This window comes from Arachis ipaensis, chromosome B10, assembly GCF_000816755.2.
Source record: "Arachis ipaensis cultivar K30076 chromosome B10, Araip1.1, whole genome shotgun sequence".
NCBI lineage: Eukaryota > Viridiplantae > Streptophyta > Magnoliopsida > Fabales > Fabaceae > Arachis > Arachis ipaensis.
Genome location: NC_029794.2, coordinates 18,207,572 through 18,213,381, shown reverse-complemented (window position 1 = coordinate 18,213,381; position 5,810 = coordinate 18,207,572). Strand labels below are relative to the sequence as shown.

Below are 5,810 nucleotides of genomic sequence, written 5' to 3'. Positions count from 1 at the left end.
AATTCCTTTGATTCATAGCAATGATGTCCAGGATTTTCATCAGAAAAATCATCCTCGTCAACGGGGACGTAGAAGGTTGGTGGCTTGTCCGGATCGGGGTTTGGGATGAAAGACTGCCCTGTAGGGGGAGGCCTCTTTGTTGATCTCCTCTTGTTCACCTTTGGCCTTCCCTCAATCTCATATAAAGGATTGCTCTGATTACTTTGGGGAGTCCTATTAGAGTCAGAGGGTGGGACTGACTGAGGGATTGATTGTGAAAGTGGATTCCCATACGGCTGTGGGATGTATTGGGTTAGTTGTTCTGGTTCAAGAGGTGCAGAGACATTCGGTTCAGAAGGCGGGACTGGGTCTGAACAATCAGTGTGTATTGGTTGCTGATCTTCTTCAATAGGTGGCTGGGAAGGTTGGAACTGAGTTGATGGTGGTTGATCTGGTAGGACAGGTGTTGGGGGAAGCTGAAAAACTTGTCCTGCCTCATCAGATACTGAAAGTAGTGGATCTGCTGTCTCCTGGGGCATACTGACATTGTCCTCTTTTTGGGCCTCAATTCCAGCCTGTTAGTGTGCTTCATAGTCCTCTTCCCTTCTCTGGGCCTCACTCCTTTTTCGGTCCTCCATCCCAACTTGCACGTTACCTACAATTTCAGCATCATCCTAATCTTCCACTACTATCAATCTTCTTTTTAGACTCTTCTTTGGAGTTGGAACCCTTTTAGCACAGTGCTTTACTCTCATCTTTGATGGAGTCATATTGTTCTCCTCAACTAACATGGACTGATCCACCGGATGCTCTGTATAGACATTTATTTTGTTACCGTTCTTCACAGCTACCTCATACATTCTAACTATATCCATATCAAACCTTAGGTCCCTCAACCCATCATCAAGCTCCTTCCCAGGTTCCAGCCAGAAAAAATTAGTAACAAATGTATATCTAATGTCCTTCAGCAAATCAGATACGAAAAAACCATTCAGGGTATCAACATTAACCCTCTCGATCTCTGTGACTTCACCACCAACGTAACTAACCTTCCCACACGGCCCTCTCTTAAACCGTCCTCTATGATTAATACACAATGTTATATAGATGGTGGCCATTTCTGAAAGTGAAATTAACCAACACATTCTAAGAAAACATTATATGTTACTACACCTAACACAAACCCTAAATCAACTATTTTAACAATTCTCAAACAGGATTTGATATGGTAATATAATCTGTCTAACTAATGGCAATGACATTTGAAATTAATCAACATTGGCAATGACATACCTCTACTCTCTGCTGACCAAAGGGAGTGACCTCTGCGCCGTCGACGACGAAAACCCTGGGTTCGAGCTCTGCTCGCTAATCCTTGCACGTTCCTCTTTCACGTTTTCGTACTGATCGCTTGCTACTGCTCTGAACGTCTTTTCCGAGTTGGGAATGATAGCGGTGAAACCCCTAGCTTCAGGGTGATGGCTTGGGAGTGCTCTAGACGTCTTCTCCGAGTTGGGAACGAAGCGACGACCTCTACTAGGGCACAGCAGAGTCTCCCACAAAATGTTCTTCAATCTCCCAACCCTTAGTAAAAAAAATTGTTTAATTCCACATAGATAGGGCTTTGGGAGGTTCGGAGAGCCACATAGGGTTGTATAACCACGAAGCAAGTGCCAATCCAAGACAGGCTACTTTTGTCACACGGAGGCAATCTTGCATGGGTACAAAGTCAGTTTTCATCTACGATGGGTACAAATGTCAGCGTTCTAAACTCTCATGGGTACAAATGATCATTTATTCTTCTTTTGATATTAATAAACCTTCTTGCACTACCTTAGTTTATAAATAGTAGTGCAGCCCTTTGTACAGTTCGGGAAAAAGTAGTAATACACTCAATTTCTTCATAATCATTTGGGAATAGATAGTTTTATTGTTCTCTAATATTCTTGGCAACACTTTTCTGTTCACTCTTTCTTAATCGTTCTGTTCTTATTATTCAATAATCTTCACATGGTATCAAGAGTTTGAGATCCTTGGTTTTCTTTTCTTTCTTTTCAATGGCCTTTACCATTGCTGATTCATCTTTAAACTCCAAACCCCTTCTTTATCCAATCCCAGATAAGTTGAATGAAAACAACTTTTTTACATGGCAGCAGCAAGCACTATTTGCAATCTTTGGTCAGAATCTTTAAAACCACATCCAACCCAATCAGCAACCACCTCAATTTGCCACTGATGCTGATAGAGTTGCAGGCACTGTTTCGACAGCATACACTGATTGGAATCTGCAGGCTTACAATCTAGGTTCATGGCTTTTAGCATCAATGGATGTCTCTTTTTGGAATCAGATGGTGCATTGCTTCTTCAACCAAGATCAAATCTAAACATTTCAAATAAGAACTCAAGACTATCAAGAAAACTAATCTTTCTGCTTCTCAGTATGTAGCAAAGATCAAAGGAATAGTTGACTCTCTTGTAGCAATTGGAGCTCCAATCTCACATAATGATCACATAGAAGCTCTATGTGATGGTCTTACCGAACAATATGCTCCCTTTGTTATTACTGTGAAAGCAAAATCAGATATGTACACAATCAATGAAGTGGAAGCTCTTCTAAACAAAATTCTTCAACTCTTGCTCAAGTGAATTTAGCTCAGTCTTCACCATCTGCTCCAATTTCTTTTGGCAGAGGCAATTATGGTGGTAGAGGAGGAAGATTTAACAGAAGGAGAAGAGGCTCTTGGCGATTAGGAAGTAGACCTTTCAAATCCTCCTCCACCTCCCAGCTCCTTTCATCAACCTTCTTCATACCTAACTACACCTTCTAGCATCTTTGAATCTTCATGGTGCCCAGATTCGGGTGCTTCACATCACTTGACTAATGACCCTGCAAATCTCTCTTCTGCATCAGATTATCAAGGATCTGATCAGTTATATGTTGCTAATGGCACAGGTTTGCAAATTTCACAAATTGGAATGACATATCTCACTAACTTTGAAAACAATAATACTTTTGTTTTGAAAAACATTCTTCATATTCCCCAAATCACTAAGAATCTCATTAGTGTATCTCAATTTTGTTTAGATAATAACGTTTATTTTGAAGTCCATCTGTTTGTTTGTCTTGTTAAATCACAGGTTATCAAAGACATCCTTCTATAGGGACATCTTAGAAATGCCCTCTATGAGTTTCAAGGCCTCACTTTAAACAAACTTGTTCATAATATTTCTGCATATCATGCTTCTGTAAATCAATGTAATCTTGCAATTAAAATTTGGCATCAAAGGCTTGGCCATCCTTCCAATTCTGTTGTTAAAGCTGTGATGCAATCTTGTAATGTTCCTTTTAACATCAATAAGAATGATTTTTTCTGTAATGACTGCTGCCTTGCTAAAATGCACACATTGCCCTTTGCTGATTCTAACACCACGTATAATTCTCCTCTAGAATTAGTGTATGTTGATGTATGGGGACCAGCCCCTGTGACTTCTAGATCAGGCTTTAAATATTACATCAGTTTTGTGGATGCTTTCACTCGTTATACCTGTTTATATTTGCTACACTCCAAAGCACAAGTTTTCCAAATTTTTGTTCAATATAAGACCTTGCTTGAAAAACAAACTGGTTCATCTCTTAAAGCTTTGCAAACTGACAATGCAAAGGAGATTCTCTCCAATGCTTTCCAGAATTTTTTACAGGAACATGGCATCATGCACAGACTCTCGTGTCCTTGTACTCATCAACAACAAGGAGTTGTTGAAAGAAAGCATCGACACATAGTGGAAATAGGACTTTACCTCCACATTTTTGGGAGGATGCCTTTTTGACAGTAGCATCCCTCATTAATCGCCTTCCCACAGAAGTTCTTGCTATGAAAACTCCTTATGAATTACTACATCATAAAAAGCCTGATTATAGCATGCTCCTGTGTTTGGCTATCCCCTCCCTCTCCCAGCATCATCCACTTCTGCATCACCTCATATCACTCATAATAAATATCCTATGGTCACACGCTCTAAAGCTGGGATTTATAAGCCTAAGGCTTTTTCTGCTGTTGCTCCCGACTTCGATTTGGTTCAAAATGTTCCAAGCACAACTAAACAAGCTCTAACTTGCCCTTACAAGATTCAGGCAATAAAGGAAGAGTATGAAGCTCTTCTTCAAAACAACACATGGACACTTACTCCATTACTACCAAACTCGACTGTCCTTGGCTGCCGCTGGGTCTATGCTATTAAATGAGCTCCAGATAATTCTATTTTGATGTGGCCAAGGGCTGTCATCAAGAGCATGGTGTGGACTTTGATGAAATCTTCAGTCCAGTGATCAAACCTACAACTATACGGACTATTCTCACTATTGCTTATCAAAAGGGCGGTGTTTAAGACAATTTAACTTTAATAATGCCTTTTTAAATGGTGATTTACATGAAACTGTGTTTATGATTTAACCACCAGATTTTGAGAAAGCCAACTCAGCTCTTGTCTGTAAGTTAAATCAAACCATCTATGGCTTGAAACAGGCACCCCGAGCCTGGTACACAAAGCTGAGAATGACTCTTTCAAAGTTTGGTTTCTCTTCTACTCGTGCTGACCCTTCTTTATTCACTAGATTTACTAACTCCTCTACTATTTTTCTCTTAGCATATGTTGATGACATAGTCATCACTGGCAGTGATCCTAATGAAGTGAATTCTTTAATTTCAAGTCTGCATTCCTTTTTTCTTTAAAAGATTTAGGTACACTGCATTACTTTCTTAGTCTTGAAATCTCCAAGCTATCTGATTCAGAACTTCATATATCTCAACATAAATATGTTAGACATTTTACACAGAGCTAGCGTGTTGCATTCTAAGCCAATGCCTACACCTATGGTTTCTACACTTAAATTAACAACTACAGGTTCAGACTTGTTTGAGGATGCAACTCTATATCGATCTATAGTTGGAGGACTTCAATATTCCACTTAAACACATCCTGAGATTGCTTTTGCGGTGAATCATGTGAGCCAATTCATGCACAGACCTCTCCAACACCATTGGAGTGCTGTCAAATGGATTCTAAGATATCTCTCAAGTGTAGTTCCACAAGTCTTTACTTCACTAAAAATTCTGATTTTAGAATCCTTGCCTTTGTAGATTCAGATTGGGCTAACGATCTTGATGATAGAAGATCTACAGGCGAGTATTGTGTATTTTTGGGCTCCAATCCTGTGATCTGGTCTAGTAGGAAACAAAGTTCTGTGAGCAGATCATCCATCGAATGGAGGTCCTTCTCCACAGAAGAGGATCTTGGTTGATGTCGAATTTCTGTTGTAAACGGTCCACCATACAGAGAACCGCTTTTCTTATTTGATTCAACATCTTTTGAGGTAAGAAGAAGACGATGACGATGATGATGTTTCTACGTGTTACTTGACAACAAACAATAACTGTGCATAACGGTTAAATCTTTCATCACAAAAATAGATAGAAATTCAAGTGCAATTATTTTTATGTATAATTGAAAACTGTTAGATGATAATTTAGTCAAATTTATTAAATTATTTAACAGTTCTTAACTATTAACTTTACATGAAAATAACTACTTGTAAGCTTTTACTTGTAAGAGAAATGTCTCATTTGAGAAAAACAGCAAACACTAGAGAGAAGAAAAGAGAAAAAGTTATTTTTGCACATATACAAAGTTGTTTCTGTAAATTGACCATTCACTACACCACATTTGGCAAATAGCAGTGGTTATGCAGTCGAAAACCGCTGCCAAACGGATAGCAGCGGTTGATAACCCGTTGGAAGATAGCGTGTGGCTAAACCTTTAGCAGCGATTAATAG

General features: G+C 39.2%; 1 long non-coding RNA gene across 2 annotated transcripts; it reads left to right on the top strand.

Moving 5' to 3' along the window:
• LOC110267884 lies at positions 1,788-5,465 on the top strand. Of its 2 annotated transcripts, none has more exons than XR_002355846.1 (2): positions 1,788-4,973; positions 5,118-5,465. It is a non-coding gene; the product is annotated as an uncharacterized LOC110267884 (long non-coding RNA). The 2 variants fall into 2 exon arrangements; XR_002355845.1 differs by having other exon boundaries at positions 1,789-4,982.